Below are 17,881 nucleotides of genomic sequence, written 5' to 3' on the forward strand. Positions count from 1 at the left end.
GATGACATCTACTACAGTGCAACTCTTGAACATCAAATGCCTATAATTCGATCCTCTTTCTTCTTGTAACTAGCAGCCAGGTGTGGAGATCATGGTTGTTATTGGTTGGCTTGTCATGGTCCAAAATGGGGTATTCGATATTACAGTGACGTATTCGTCAACTCAATGATACACATTCGCATCTGTCTGCATGATAGCTACACAAGCATTCTTGCAGGGAAGGACATAGTCTTCTTATTTATGGCATAAGCACTTCCTCGTATACAAGTTGATAGCATTATTGTTCTCATTTAGCACTATGTAATTGCCACCATCAGACCGACCCACCCACAATGAGTGGGTGTCTTCAATGAGTTGTTCAACTTTCTTATGTATCTTGGACAAAAGTGTATTTCTCATTTGTAGAATTGTTCACATTTGTCGTCGAACATATTCATAAGTTTAAACCTACAGATCAATATTTGAATGTTATTACTTCTGGTGTTTTGACTTTTTTGTGTGTGTCAACTCGAACTTTTTGTTTGAGCTTGATTGTTTTTGCCTCTGTAGTTTAGACCAAGTCTATTTGAGTGTGGTCACGTCATTTTTGACTCGCACGGGTAAGCATGCGTCAATACGCTCATCGGCACAGCTCAGGCTGAAGGCCGTGCATGCAGAGGTTGTCTTGACAGCCTAGCAGGTTACCCTTGCCCATAGGCATGTGCACGGTGAGCTAGGAGCCCCTGCACTGGCAGATTAGGCATAGGGGGCATGTTGGGTGGTCTTGCGGAGCGCCTAGAACCACAGGGCAAGTGCAGGCCGTGGCCTAGTAGCCTTTGCGAGCGCGCCTGGGCCCTTTTGAAGCTTTTTTGAACTATTTTGTTGGTGTTTTCTTCACATTCTCTCTTTGTCTCTCTCTTTTCCTCTCATCCTCCTCTTCCTAGGATGTCTTTGTAGTAATAAGAGAGGTTTTGTTGGCGCTTGTTCTTCTAATTTTGGAGCCCTAAGATCCATACATCTTCTCATCAAGATCTTGAGGTAAGCATCTCCATTTTCTCTCTTGTTGCTAGATGGATGGATGATCTAGGGATTGGATTGTGAATTGATTCGTGTTTTTCTTTTTGTTGGTTGTTGTTGTAACTTGAGAAAATTGGGGCATTATTATTCTTACATGATTGATTGTATCCTTAAACCAATTCTTGCTAGGGTTCTTAGTCACCATAGTATTACTATAGCACAGGTAGAACTTGGTTGTTTCATTGTTTTCTTTGTTTGGATTGAAGCCAATCACCCCTAGAAACTCTTTGAAAACCTTAGGACCCAGTTGTAAGCTAACCCTAGGTCTCATTAGGGTTGCATTGCATGGTTAAACCTAGGGTTTCATTTATGTTTTTATTTGCTTAATTCTTACTTATTTTTTTATGTGTGTGTGTGTGTGTGTGTGGGGGGTTTGGTTAGGTGGTGAGAGCTCGGCTTGAAGTAAGGAGCTTGCGGAGGAGTAGCGCACCCGTGTTTTTAATCGACTAAGTTGTGAATGGGTTTTGTGATTGTCTTCATTGCTTTTATTTATGAGTTTTCCATGGTTTTATCATTATGAATCGATGCTTTGATTAGTTTGGAAATGAATTTTCTATGCTATTGAGATATGAGCAAAAATTCTTAATGTTTGATGAAAATATTTATGGTTATATTGGTATATCTTGTTTGAAATGAAGTATGACACTTTATACACATATTATACTTGTGACATTGATTTATGTGGAGATGATGCTCATTCTGGGCATGTGAATATCGTTTTAAACAAGGACCATGTGATATGACTCATGTGGACTGTATTATTGATACACCAATGGGTGATTTTGTTGGTGACAGGGTTGTAACCTGCCAGCTGTAGTAAGGGGTCCCCACGGGCCAACCTATAGAGGTGACATGGAGGACCCGTTTTTATTTATCAACCTCAGGTGGCGTGTAGAGCCTTGACTGGATGTGCACCAGGATTGCGGAGTCACCACATGGACATGGTAGGTGAACATCAAGGATATGAGGGCCTTGACTGCTCTAAACTTAACCGTGACCACGGCTAGAGTTTATAGGGTTTTCTAGACCATTGATGGCTTGATTGGGATATAAATTTGGTATTCAAAAAAGATTTATGTTTTCTTGTGATGAATTCTTTGAGAGGTGACCTCTTGTTTTAATCTTGAAAAGAATATGGGTTTTGATGACCATTCTATGTTGAAATGTTTTAAAAACTCTTATTACGCTCGAATATAATTTTTGAATGCGGGCCCCCTTATTTGAACCAAATGAATCTTTTATGCCAACTATGTTTCTCATATACATATGTATGTTGCTATATGTGTGTTGATTTATTTAGAGCTATATGTTTTATTTTAGAAGTTGGCTATTGACAATTTATTGATTTGTATTTTTATATTGTTTTAGAATTATGCTAACCCATTCACTGAGAAAATTTGGTTACTCACCTTCTCTCTCCCTTCCAGGTTCTTGCGGTCAGTTACGTTGCTGGCAAGATGGACTGCTGCACATTCATTTTCTTTTTATCCCTATTCATCTCCAGTATTATGTATGTTATCTTTTGAGCATAAACATGTTGTATAAAGGGACATGGATCCACTAATGTATTTGAAATATATATGCATGGTTTGTATGCTTGTCTAGTTTTTTTGGAAACTTTGTTATATTTGTGATTAGCATGTTTCATTCAATTCTACTATCTTGTTATGATAATTGTTGCTTCCCCTCTGTATCCTTGTGTTACTTACTTTGTATATTATGTTCAGTGTTGTTCATTCTAGAGTTTTCTTAGCCTTACCACAACTCGAGGATTGGGTGGTGTGTGTATCCCTCCTTGGGCTATTGCGAGGATTGTCACAAGCCAGGCCCGTGGGCCAAGGCGTGACATTACTACACATGAATTACTTATATTACACAAAAACAAATTAAGATAATGCACACCACTATGTAATAATACACACTAAAGCATTATAATACACATAAAAATAAAACATTATACATGATTGTGAGCTGATCGTGTGAACTATACTCTTTAATCTAAGCATTAAATGACTTTGCTATGTTGGAATATATCTCACACCAACACGCACCCTTAAACAAATAGTTTGACCAATGGTCAATATTGGACTTATGAATCAACCAATGGTGTGCTACAATGGATGTAGATGCAAGTTTACTAACTATAGCAATGTATTCTCTGGCCGTGCATGCATATCCAATTTTGATGATTATAACCCTAAACTCTTCTCTCAAGGCCTTACCAAGCCTAGTTTTTACCCTCATGAAGTTCATTTCCAAATGGCATAGGCAAAATCCATGTGGAGTAGATGGAAAGGCTTTCATAATGATGTTCACAAACCTTTGGACATATCTAGCAAAAGTGATAATCTTGTCATAGTCATTATCTCCATTGAATACTTCCTTGGGTGTGGCAAGAAACCACGTCTAGTTCTCATCCTTTTCGTTATCAACGATGGCAAATGCTTCATGAAAGAGACCCTTATTGCCATTTTGCCTGTTGTACCAGCAAGATGCCTTATACTTTCCCAACAACCGCGTCCTATTAATGAAAAGTAAAGGCTTGCACCTCCTCTTAAAACCAATCACGTAGGCACGGAAAGAAAAAAATGTGCGTTTGAACCTTCCTTCATTATTCTCAATACTTATTATACAACCATGGTTCATCTCAGCCACCTTTTCAGTGTATTAGGAAATCAAATCATAGCTGGCTACTTCATTTCCATGTATGGTGGCCCTCACAACCTCTTTCCCCATCCAGCCTGCTTATATAGTAGCCAGACACCATGTTCCACAAAATATTCTTCTGTATATCGATATCTCTGTACAAGGGTTGCTCCTTCAGCTTCTAGTCACAAGACTAGATACCCATTTCATGCTAGCCTTGGAATGGATGTCGTGTCAATGCCTCCACAGCAAATGTGTGGATTGCATTATCTTCACTAAGAATGTCTCGGTGTTACCTCTCTTGACGCGTGCAAATGCCACTGGCAGCCTTGCTTAGCACAATAAACAGTCACCAGCTTTTTATCTTTTAAAGTCAAAATACTGTCTGATGGCGAAGCTACAAAGGGAATCCTTCAAGTGCTTAGCATTCTAAAATGTGAACCTAGTGTGATCGGAGAACTTTGAGATTGTTAAGATAAACTGATAATGCCTAGGGCCCTCGTGCAATGGTGTTGCGACAGAATCATCCTAGGGCCCTCGTACAATGGTGTTGCAGCAGAATCATCTCCATGTTACCGGCCATGCTTTTTGAAAATGACTCTCTTCATGGTTATACCAAATAAAGACAGATGGAACACTTCATAATACACGACAATAAGATACATTGCACTAAAAACACTAATAATAAATAGAAATAAATTATAATACACAAAAACAACATATAATACATAGTAAGATTGAGTGATACGCGTAAAAATTAATAATACATGGAAATGAAAAACTCAATTGTTACCACTAGGAAAGAAGACCCCCCCTCCCTGAGATAGTCCAATGTCCCTTTTCACGTCATCCGTGAAGAGGTCAATAGTATTCTTGCTTAACATATGGTGTACGAATGTGACACATGCATTGAAAGTCCTTATCTAACTCAATAGGATAAATCGTTTTGTAGCTGTCTAGCATGACAAACTTTACTCTCACTAGAGACATCAAAGGCCCAAAGCTTTCATACCTAATCGAGCACCGTTTCCCAAGAACTCATCATAATAAACTGCAGAACATATCTTTCCCCCTTATATTTTGCAACAGCAAAAAAATGTCTCCATTAAGGGGTAAAAGTAAACAACTCCGTGATCTCTGCAAAACATTCGTGGGTAGCGTTAGACATGAGATACACATATAAGAACATAACACACATACTCATAGCTCCTTCAATGATGGGAACTCCTTTACACTATTTTAAAAAGATAAAGACAAATAAGAGATTATAGTAACTTTTTCATAGCTTTGTCATTAAGAAGGAGGAGAGGGAAGAGCTTACTTGTAAATCATGATAATAGCAAAATCAAAAGAATATGACAAAAAGGTCGCTAGGAAGGTACCATCAATAGTAAAGTCATACAACAACATTTAATGTTCGATGTGATAAGGAGGGAAAAGTGAATATTTTTTTAATTTGTCTCATAAGGATATTTTAGGTTTTACACAGGAAGGGAGATAACAAACTTAATAGTGAGGGACCTAACTAGAAAAATTCAGAAACTTTTTAGGGACTTTTAAGTAATTTTTCCCATACATAAATCAAGTTATAAATATATTAAAAAGAAAAAAACTTTTTGTCTTATTTTTTTAGTGGAAAGTATTTAATAATCCCTCTTAAAAAGTTTGCACTTTTACTCTAAATCCCTACAAGTTTCCTATTTCCTTCAAGGTCCCTCCTTTATTGGGCACTTTTTCAGTCCAGATTCCCTAAAGCGGTGTTAAATGTGGGGTTAGTTGGTGGTGAAAAATTATGAGAGTACCCCTTGAGTGGAGAAAGTTCTTTAGTTGCGTGAAATGATGAGAATGCCCTCCATCATCTCGGTAACCGCCCATGGTTGGACGGTTGGATTTGTGAATCATTGGGATCTGCAAAACCCTTTCTCCACTAGAGGCGCAACTGTTCATCTTCTACATATTGTGGTGAAATCGGTGGAGAACCTTTTCCCTGCAGTCGTCTTCCTTGTGAGCATCCTCCTTCGTCTTCTCCGAATCCATTGTTCTCTCGTTGAAAGCCACCGGTTGAAGAAGTTTCTATAAGAAAAATCTCAGCTGAGAGGTAAGAATACATACCTAGATCAGACCTTTAAGTAGGATGATGATAATACTATGTGTGTTGTATAGTTTCAGTGTTTACAGTTGCGTGTAGAATTAGTCTGTTTTTGTGTAAAATACGACAATTCGTGATGTGTATTGGCTTATGTCTCTCATTCAGTTTGTCTATTTTACTGTATATTATTTTCGGTTGTTGTGTAAAATAAGATGTCCGTGTTTAAGATATTGATGTATTATGTATGTTTTTCCCCACAACAGAAGATGGCGATGACGCTAGTAAATGCACGGTGTTATCTTGCTCCTATTGTGGAAATGATCTCCGCATTGAGGAAGGAAATGAACAGGTAGCTGACACACACCTTGCGTATGTCCACAAGTGCACGGGCCGTTCAAGTAATAAAGTGTACCCAACAAGTCGGGTAATCAAATCTATAGGGAATGGGAGTACTTATAATAACTGTAACCTCCCTATCTAGCCTAATCAATGATATGAGTGTGGAAGTGATCAATTCCACAAACAAGTAAATAAGGAAAGAGAAGCAGACAAATAGAGAAATATAGAGGAATTAGTCAAGATAGATGAAGTATCCGGACAATGCTCCCCTAGGGTTCTTAAGTTAAGTGCAAGACTAAAATTATGCTTCCCTAATTGAGATTAATTGAGTAATGGATATCCAAAAGCACACCGGTCCTAAACCTAAGGTTAACTGGTGACTAGTCCCCTACGAGGTCTCGGCGGAGAGAAGGCTCTTGATGCCTCATACCACATATGAATACTTGAAGTTCTAAGGATTCCAAATGATAAACCCTATTCCTAAAAATAGATCAAACCCTTTGGTCCAAGCGAAAGATCCCTAATCCCATACGAGATCCTGGTAGAGAGTATGCTCTCCACGCTTCACACCACATATGATTGCTAAGAGCTCTGGGAATATGGAGGTAGAGTAAATCAAACCGAGAGGGAAAAAAAGGATGCTTCGTTACCTCTCAACTCACCTTCTCAACCCTCTTCAATCTTTGTAAATCTAATGCTAGTATTGATGGTCACTCATTACTAACATGATTAGGTGTAGCTCTCAACCCTAGTGTCATTCTAAGGGAAAACAATCATTAAGCACACAAGATTGAAACTCAAATGAATACTCAATTAAAGGAAACACAATAAAAAGTTAAATAAACAACAAATCCTATTGTTTACTTGATCCAAGTACCCACTAGGGTTTAGCTCTCCATAGAGCAATACAATATGCAATCATTCAATGAATTAAAACACATGAAAACCTTAAAGAAACCCCCTTTAGATCTGTGCTGATGGTCTTCAAGGTGTACTTCATCTTCTACAAGAGTTTCTCCAATGAAGCTAGTGCACGCCCACTCTAAATCATTGTCGTCGGCGGTTCCCCGATGGCTATAATAATGAATGAATCCATGAAAGCTCATCAAGAAGTGCTTCCTTGAGTGCAAAGGCCTCCTCTCCAAAAACCCTATCCAACTTCACCCTAAAAACTTGTGGAAAAAGATGTAAAAACCCTTAGTTAAGTGGGCTTTTATAAGTGAAAACCGGGGATCCACTTGGCAATTTCTGTGGGAGGTCACACGGCCCTAACACACGGTCGTGTGGAAGGGTGTGTGGGATTTTGTTGATACAAAACGCCTAAGATAACTTCTAAAAAAACTACCACCAAGTTGGTACACACATACATGACTGCCTACGTGCCCTCCCCGACATGTTAATTGGCTTCTAAAAATCTACGAGTTGGCATATATGAACTTGTAGATGGTCCAACTTGAGTTTTTCATCCTTGAAGCTTGCTAAATCATCTCGAAATATCTCCACAACCCTTTCTTTGCGTATTTCTCATCAATTCCTTTCACATGCCCTAATTGCACAAAAGAACACAAACACATACTATTAATGGAAATATCTAAATATAATTATGCTCAAAGTGCATAAAAGATGTGAACATGTATATATTAAACAAGCGCTTATTAGCGGCACTAGGAGATACTCCGAGGAACCCCTTTTGACCATTTGATAGATGTTACACCCATCATGCATGAGAAAGGGAGGCTTGATGTGCTACTGTAGGTGTATAATGATCATAGGCAGCACTTCAAGATAGGAGAGAGCATGCTGTTATTCAGGGCAGAAGATGTGGCACTCATTCTTGACCTCTGCTGTGAAGGAGATATTGTATCATTCAAGCACGAGAGGATCCAATGCGAGTTTGAGTAGACATTTTACAGTAAATTACATAACCATCACCATGAGGCAATTAAAGAAAACCTATGTAGGCTTGTGCGAAGGAAAGATGGTGAGGAGGAGACATTTCTCAAGCTTCCGGTGGTCTACTTCATAACCACCATCATCTTCCCCAGCACTTCTCTCAATGTGCCAATAATTGCGGCTAGGTACATTGATGATCTTGCCTCACTTGGCCATTATGCTTGGACCCATGCCATTTACAAGTGGCTAATGGATGATCTTCCAATGATGGTGGTACATGTGCAGCTGTGGTGCAAAGGAAACTACACCACCGTAGGTTATTTGAAAGGGTAAAGGAAACTACCTCATTATTTGGTTCTACAAGGTAACAGGCAGTGTAAGAAAACAATGCCTGGGAAGGACACCCCGAATAATGTATTATAGGGAAAATAGTTGCATAAAAGCGGCTTCAATCGGTCTTCTGTTGAAGTTTCTTAAAAGGAAAAAAGTAAAATTTTCATCTACCTATGTGCTATGTTTGCAAAATATGTGATATGAGTTATTTCCTATGTATAATAATGGTTTTGTGTCTATAATAATGTTTTCATGTGTATAAAACTATTTTTGTGTGTATGAAAATGTTTTTTTGTGTATCATAATTTATTCGTCTGTATTTTCATGCTTTCCAGTATATAATAAACTTTTTTTCATGTGTATAGTAATGTTTTCATGTGTAATATATGACCGGTTCTGCACAGCTTGGTTTATAGTTCTTCGAACTTGTTCCTGCCAATGATGAGGAGAATGCATTGGTTGACGTTGCCAGGCGTGAGGCCCGAAAGCAAGAGCCTGCGAAAAAAATAAGGCCCACCCTATGGAATCTTTTGGAAAACTAAGCCGAGAACCGGCAAAGAAGTGATCATGGGAAGATTCCCTTCCCCCAATCAACTCACCAAAATTCACCTGTCGTCAATTATAGGGAGACGACGATGATGTGCGCAACCTGATGCAGCTCATATTGGAGGAATTTCATGAACTACGTGCGTGTATAGACGAGCGTGACACGAAGAATGAAAGGTTGTAGAGGGTCATCACAAGGTTACCGCCACCGGATTTTAACATCCAGTGGGAAACAACATATCACTCTCCTCCTCCTTCTTCAGGTATGAGGTTTAAGTGAATAATGTGATCTTCGAGAGGCTAGTCTGACCAGCATAGCTAAAAGACAAATGCGGATGAAGAAATCTATGAACCAGTGGAGGCAGGACTTTGCCCGGAGGTTGAGGTTCCACCAAGGGAAATTGTAACACAAAGTTTGAAAATATACACTTCAAAAACGGCCACTAAGTTTTCTAATCTTGAAGGCACCGGAGATGAAATACCTTCTACTGCAACCCCCCAAATGAAAATCCTATTCCTGAGGCAACGCTTCCCCTTGTTCCAATGACTTCCACTGCCGAATTTGGTAAAGTTGAGACCCCCTACCCAAGGCACATAACACGCCACATGGCTAAGGCAGACAAAACTGAAGCTAACCCTACTAAACTATCTCTGAAGAGGCTTTCACCAAAGAAAGCCATAGTGAGGGCCCCAATGTGGAAGGCCCCATCGAAGAGAGCTCCGCCAAAGAAAGCTACACCGAAGAAAGCCGCACCCATGGGAGCACAAACTACAAGGAACCATGGAATGAAAAACACCCCTCCTACGTGGGCCCTACTGAAGAGAACGTTTGCATTTGACTCCAGTTCAAATGATGTATCAGAGACACGAATTGGAGTTCTTAAGAGCTATTGAAAAACTTGTAGGATCCCTCACATCCTGAAGAATGGAACACAGAAAAACCACTCGCTTGCAATAATGGCATACGAGGGTCCATCACAATAGAAGGTGTACCATGAGCTGCAAGTGAAGCCTCTTCTAGGTTTCTTCCTAGAAAATAAGAAATATGCAGGTTTCGTCAGGCTAAAATAGTTTGAACAAGCAGCCATTTCAATTTACTTGAACACCCGAGTTGATAGGCAATTTAATCTCTTGTGAGTCTTCTATACAAGAACATCAATTATTAGAATCTTGATATGTATGTTTCCCATTCATGTTCACCACTTGTCTTTAATGTCTGCTACCATAGTGTATAATATATGATACCTGTGTAATATACTTGCTTCATTTGATGTGTAGTATTAACTTTTCGTTCGTAAATTATAATAATGTTGTGTAATATAAATAAGTCGTACATAACCTTAACATGTTCCTGTGTAAATTATGTTATACCTATGTAACATTTGATCTGTTATTCCTTGTAGTTCAGTAGTTTGGAGGGATAATTACTTGTTTACAACCCGTGAAAGCCTTTTCCTCCTCCTCGAAGGTAAAGATTAAGTCCTCGATGATGTCGTAGTCCTCATGATGCATGAGCAATTACTAGTAAATCCCCTCACATATAAGAAACGAGCTATCGTCATGCGGTCTCTGGCGCTTTCAATGCAAAAGTTATAATTCATCGAGGACCAAGCTGTATATTTGATGGAAGATGTCATGTATGGCCATAATCATTTGCTTACACTTAACATAGGGAATGAGAAGTACAGACACTACTCATCCCTTGAGTCGTCTGTGTATGACTCAGACGCCATTGACATGTTAAGCCATTCTCCCATGATTTCTGAACACATTCCCCATTTTATATACTCGTTACAGATGATGAGATATGGCGTTTTAGCAGGATCTCTTTGAATTATGTGTGGGAATTCATATGCGCTACAATAAATTCAAAGATCTACCTCTCGAGCATGTGTGTAACTACCCCCAACAAACCCCCTTCCCTCCGCGGAAGCAATAATTGTCCGGGTTTTCTACATGCTGCTACATGTAGCAAATTTTTGAATGGAGAATGGTTGGGAGCGATCATGGGGGAAATTAAATATTTAAGACTGTGTTATGTCTCACGGGAATTGCTGGATGGGATGCGGCAAAAAGTTATACCGACTGACAATGTGGCGAAGGAAACTACCACAAAAGAGGACATCACAGGGAAAAATGAGGACGACAAAGTTGGTGATGCGTGGGAGGGAAACGTTCTTGTGGAGGCTCTAGCTGGGGAGATAGAACCTACTGGGGTGGAGAAAACTAAATGCCATCAAAAGGAACTTGTAATCATGGGCAATGCTGCTAAGGAGGCTATACATAGCGTAAAACCAAGTGCAACCAAGGACCAAGGCGAAGATGCTAATGAAGACGCTGGCTCACCAGGCAACTGTTGAAAACATTTTCGTACTCTACTAGTATAGGACTAAACATCAAAGCATTTTAAATCTGTACATAAATCATTTAATTATTCTGTCTGTGCATGAAATCGTTATTTTGCTTGTGACTCGACATGTAAACATTTACGCAAAGGCAAATCCATCACACCTTACTAACTTAACGATAAACTATACAAAGGAAAAAAAAGAGTAATACACAGGAAATATAAATACTACACATGTACAACTATAATTACAGAGGAACAAACATAATCCAAAAGGAAACAAATATACTACACATGTACAACTATAATTACACGTAAACAAACATCATTACATAGGAAATAGATATACTACACATAAAGTTCAACTACAGCTACACAAGAATAAACCATAATTTCATAAGAAACACATATACTACCCATGTATAACTATAATTATACGAAAGAATGAACATACTTACACGGAAAACATCAAAATAGGCAAAACAATTGCATAAGGGACCACGCACCATGTTACTGTGAAGTTTATTATTATTAGTCTGCAATGATTGCATTACACGATTGACGATTATGTTCATTTTGGTGCCACCTATTACAGTGTAAATTGCGCACATCAAAAGCCTGTGACTCAATCATTTTCCTTCTTAGATGGCCGGGTCATTTCTTTTTGCTATCTGGCGATCTGATTCTAAGTTCACGGGTGTCATCGGAGGACTAGTCACTATCAAGCGTCGGTATATTGGTTCGACATATGCAAGATGTTTCATTTGATCAGTAAAATATCTGTCTCACGTAGTAGTGTGCATTTGTGTCTATTTTTGCATAATCACGATAGATGCATGATTGCATCGGAGTCCATGTACTTCCCATTTCTCGCAAGAGCACTTTCGAATGCATAGGTTGACAACATCATGCGATCGCCAACCACTTCATAAGTGCCACCATTGGATCGATCCACCCTCAAGAACCGATCTGCCTTCGATAATTTCTTTAACCTTTTTACGTATCTCGTGGCAAATGTATGTATCCCACCTAGCCGAAACTTCGCTCCGCTTTAGCTAGCATGTTCATAAGTTTAAACTCGCTCATTAATATGCAGAAGCCGCTAAATGTGGATAATTATTAGAAACAAAACAATATTACACACTAACATAGAATCAGTAAACACGAACCTCGTAATAATACATGGCAATATATTATTTTTACACATTAATGATAGGTACTACATAGGTACTAATATTATTACACACTAACATTTGTATCTACACATGAATGGCTAGTACTACAGCAGAATGTATGATTTTGCACACTAATGTAGGATTTTACACATAAATGTTTACTAACACACGTAAAGGTTCTCAACTATAGATATAATCTAACTTTTATAAAACCGCCATGCTTTCATTACTCGTAGATGTAGTGCCTCTTTGATCCAAGCATTGAAAGACTCCACTACATTCGAATATGTCTCACACCACCTGTCACACACACCCCTTCCACCGAGGTAAATGTGGCACCCATCAGTTAAAAAAATTCCTTTTAACTGGAAACCGACGCCCTCAAAAACCAAATCAGACTTACAAATCACAATTTACAATTTTACACCAACTACAGGTTCAGATACATAAATACAACAAGTATAACTATCTCAAATTTAGGGTACAACCGCTATAAGATCACAACACCAATAACAAGAAAGAAAGAAAGGGGGACCCACTGCAGTCCTGGACTCAACCCTGACTAGCTCTATAGTCGAACAGTGATCTACTAAGGTCCTTCTCCTACAACTACAGAGACATTCAGGTTGGTCGATAGTGGCTCAATAATTTCAAATAATTTAAAAGTAATATACATAAAGCATATAAAAATCAATTTCTCAAATAAATTTCCCAACTTTCACAAATACCAGTAGTTTAAAAAAATACAACTTTAAAGAGCTTTTTAAAAACATAAGTTCAACAGAAATCAACATCAAATCAATTTTCTCAGAAACACAAATTTTTGTGAGAGATCGCCCTCATCACAATTCAAAAATAACATAAATCTTAAATTCAAAATAAAGCAATACCCAACACTCACCCAAAGATAACATGGTCTAGAAAACTCTCTAAACCTTCGCCGTAGCACGGCTTGGTTCAGACGTCAAAAGAACTCATGTCCTTAACGCTGACCCATGGGTTTACCGGTCGGTGACCCCGGCTACCGGTGAATATCCAGATCGTGGCTCTACGCTCCACCGAACCCGACCATTGTAGAAATCAATACCTAGGTCCACCACGCCACCTCTAAAGGCTGGCCCGTGGGGACCCACTACTACAGTAGTCGGGCCTTAGCCCGCCGTCACCGTCCAAACCATCAAATAAACATAGTAATAATACAATCGGTATAAATCATATCACAGGATCCTTATCCAGGACAAGTATTCACATCATGGAAATAAATGTTATTTTCCAGAAAGCCAATGCCAAAAGTATAATAATGCATAATACCAGTAAACCCAGATCCACGATACCATTCCTATACCAGGAATGAAAACCAATTCCACTAACAATGCCGGTAAAATTTTTTTAATATGCTCAAATGGTTTCACAAATCATTCCAAATCAAAAGCATCTATATCCATCAAAAATAAATACATGAATTGAATAATTAAGTCATATATATCGTAGTATTTTCACTATTTAAAAATATGTATAATTATACAAAACTGATGTATATCAATATGATCGTCATGGCACATCAACGGCAAATAAATAATAATAAATATAAGTATATTTCAATAGTATACGCAATTAAACATAATAAAAATGAAAATAATTAAACCATCACTTCCAAAAATACTAGCCATTAAATAATTATTTTCAAAAATAATAATAATTAAATAATTATTTCCAAAATAATAATAATTATCCAATAATTTAAATAATAGCCACTATCAACTCATCTGGTCTCCCTTGGGTTTCTTGCTAGACCTGGAACTCCCTCCCAAGCCTAATCAACACCTAACAAGATAACATAATAAAAATAAATAATTATGACAACTAAAAACATAATTGAACCCAACAGAAAATACATGAAATCAATAACCCGACTCTCTAATTGGCCCACTCACTTTCATTCGGTTCAAACTCGACCTTGCATAATCAAATTGGTCTCCACTGCACTTAAGCCAACTAAATTTGGGTTAGACCATTCGAACCAACCTCGAACCAACCTCAATTCCGATCGAACCAAGCTCAAATTCATCGAACCAAACTCAATTTCACTGAACCAAGTTTAATTAAACCAACCAGCCTTGAACCAACTTAATTCTTATACAAAATATATTGAACCAACTTGGTTTAGCCCAAAACCCTTAGCCCAACATCCAAACCAAACTCAAATCAACTTCAACCAATTTAATTCAACCAAACCATTCAAGTCCAACCACACTCAACTTGATTTGATCAAACCCAACTCAACCAAATCAAACCCAACTCAATCAATTCAATTCAACACAACCAAATCAATTCTAACTTGGTTTGATCCAACCAAATCAATTTGGCTAAACACAACCAATTCCAATTCAATTATCATCATTAACACCTTAATCATCGTCATCATCAACTTAATTAACCAAACCAAACCCTAATCTCGGTGCTACAGTAATGCTACAGTAAAACCAAAAATCTCATCCTCCATTCAAGCTAGATTCATCACAAATACAAGATTTTTCCAAAACAAATTTCAAACTCTTATCATCTATAACAACATACCAAGTTTTTTTCTACTCAAATCCATCATTTTCTTCATCAAATCAACAATATATACATATATACATGCATACATACATCCATGCCAAATACAACACAAAGAAAGGTCCTTACCAAGCCAAGCCATCACCCCGGCGAGCTCTCTCCGACGATCTCCAAGCCCCTCTATTTAAAAACCTCCAATTTTTTCATTTCTTCAAATTTTTTTTCTCTCTGGGGTTACTGTAGCACATGAAGGGAGAAGAAGATGAACAAACCAACCATCAAAATCTAGATTATGAAATAGTATTACAAAACAGTCCAATGGTCCCTCAAAATACTTTTAGTCCCTCAAACAAACCAACCATCAGCCGAAATTTACGTTTAGTCCCTCAAAATATAATTTATTACAAAACAGTCCCTGAAAAGTTCATCAATGTTCCCTGAATTATGAAATACTATTCTCAAACGGTCCTTTCAAACTGTCCAATGGTCCCTGGATTATAACACAACATTTCAAAAAGATCCCTTCCATCTTACCTTCCAGTCCTTGGTTTTCAGAAACATTTTATATCAATCCTTTTTTTCTATTACTCTTTAACCCAAAATCTGTTAAAGCTTTTACATTTAAATCCTTAATTTTTCCACTTGGGGTTTCTCAACAAGATTACTCTGTAGAAAAATCTTACTACCACTGTAATAATACCTTGAATATATTTTCCAACAGTTATTTACAGGTTCAGGGTATTACACCACCGCATACCCTTGAACAAATAGTTGGACGAATGATCAACGTCGGACAACCAAGCGTGTGCATCTGCCTATGTAGACGCAAGTTCACTTACTACATCATAGAACTCTTTAGATGTGTACCCGCACGTAATTTTGACAATTACTATCCAACATTGCTCTTTCAATGCTTTCCCGAGTTTGCCACTAGCTTTCATGAAGTTCACCTCCAAATGGCGCATACAATAACCATACAGCCATGAAGGGAAGACTTTCGCAACTGCGTTCACAAGACCCTTGGATCGATCTGAGATGAATGTAATAACTTCCTTGTAGTTGTATTCACTATACAATGCCTCCCCGAGATTAGCAAGAAACCAAGCCCAATTCTCATCAGTTTTATTGTTAATAACAACGAATGCTACATGAAAGAGATCCTCATTGTCATCTTTGCCGGTTGTACCTAATAGAATCCCGTCATACTTGTTAATCAAATGAGTTCTGTCAATAAAAAATAATGCCTTGCACCCTTGCATGAACCCCAACAAACAAGCCCGAAAAGAGAATAAAATGCTTTCAAATTGCTTACCGTTATTCTCAATGATGACAACACTGCCGAGATTCATCTCTACCACTTTGTCCGCATACAACAGCGCATCCTAACCTCGTTACCAAGAATGATGGCCCTGGCAACATCCTTTCCCATCCAAGCACGCTCATATGGTAGGCGAACACCATGGTCTTGCTAATATGTCTTTCTGTATGTCGATAGCTCTATACAATGGGCACTCCTTGAGTTTTTGCATTACACGGTAAAGGCTCATTTTTTGCTTGCTTTAGGGTGCGTTGTTTTACCTATGCCTCCATCGCAAATGTGCATTGCTTATATTGTCTTTACCCAGAATGTGCCTACGTTCCCCTCTTTAGATGCATACACGCACCACTAGCAATCGAGCGAGACACTTGGCGGTCAATTCGAAGTTTATCATTTTTATAAACATACCTGAGCACCCCCTGCATGAGGATGTTGGGGACAAGTAAAAGTCTCGATATTGGCGTTCATGCTTTCTGAGAATGAGTCCCTGCGTGACAATGCATAACACAGACAATCACTAACAATGTGTATTATATACAAAACATTAAAACTACATAGAAATGTATAATATTACGAGAAAGTATTGATAATGCACAATAAGTACTGGTACTACAAAGGAAAACTAATTTAATACACATGAAAGCGTTTAAATACACAGAGTAACACACAAATTAAAAAGTAGCGGCACTATTACGATGGAATTAATGAGCCCTGGGTTGCCATCCGCTGAGCCACTCACGTCCTCAACGGTGATGTCAACGATAGTCTTATTAAAGGTATGGTGTATATGACACATGCGTTGAAAGTTCTCATCCAACTCAATTGGGCAAAGCATTTTGTAAGAGTCAGGTGTCAAGAACTTCACCCTTAACCGAGAAACATCCAGTGCCCACCGCTCACATATGTTACCCATGACTATTTCCCATGAGCTCAATATGGTGAATTGAAGCAGACGTCCTTCTCTTTTGTATCGTGCCACGACATAAAAAAGTTTATATTGATTATGAATATCTGTATGGAATTTGAAAAAGTTCCAAAGGTTATCGGTTATTAGTACAGCCGTACATAAAAGATGACATGATGCAAAACCTAAGAAAACTCTTTCCACGGCCTTTAGAAGATAAAGAATAAGAATAAGAGGTAAAGAGTAACAAAACGAACAAAAGGACTTATCCTCCGAATTTAAGCTCCTAACAATGAAGAATTGAAGAAGGACAAATAACCAGGAAGCTTCAGTAACAAGATGAAGAAGAACAAGGTGAATAAGAAGAAGAAGTAGGAGAAAAAAATGAAAAGCTTCTGACAATGAAGCTTCCTTGGGATTTTGCCATACTTTTCTTCAAAAGAAGATGTAACATGGGAGGAAAAATCTCTCCAACTTTTTGCTTTTTCACACAAGGGTATTCTTGAAAAATTACACTAATTTAACCGAGCGATTTTAACGCTCGTGGAGTGAAAGAAAATGGGTGAATAAAAAGAGACTATGAAATATCGAAAAAGCCGTAGAAAGTAGTATAAAATTTTCCGGAGACTAAAAATAAATAATTTCCAACATTGTGAATTCCCGATTGAATCCTCCG

This window comes from Dioscorea cayenensis, chromosome 2 (assembly GCF_009730915.1).
Source record: "Dioscorea cayenensis subsp. rotundata cultivar TDr96_F1 chromosome 2, TDr96_F1_v2_PseudoChromosome.rev07_lg8_w22 25.fasta, whole genome shotgun sequence".
Lineage (NCBI taxonomy): Eukaryota > Viridiplantae > Streptophyta > Magnoliopsida > Dioscoreales > Dioscoreaceae > Dioscorea > Dioscorea cayenensis.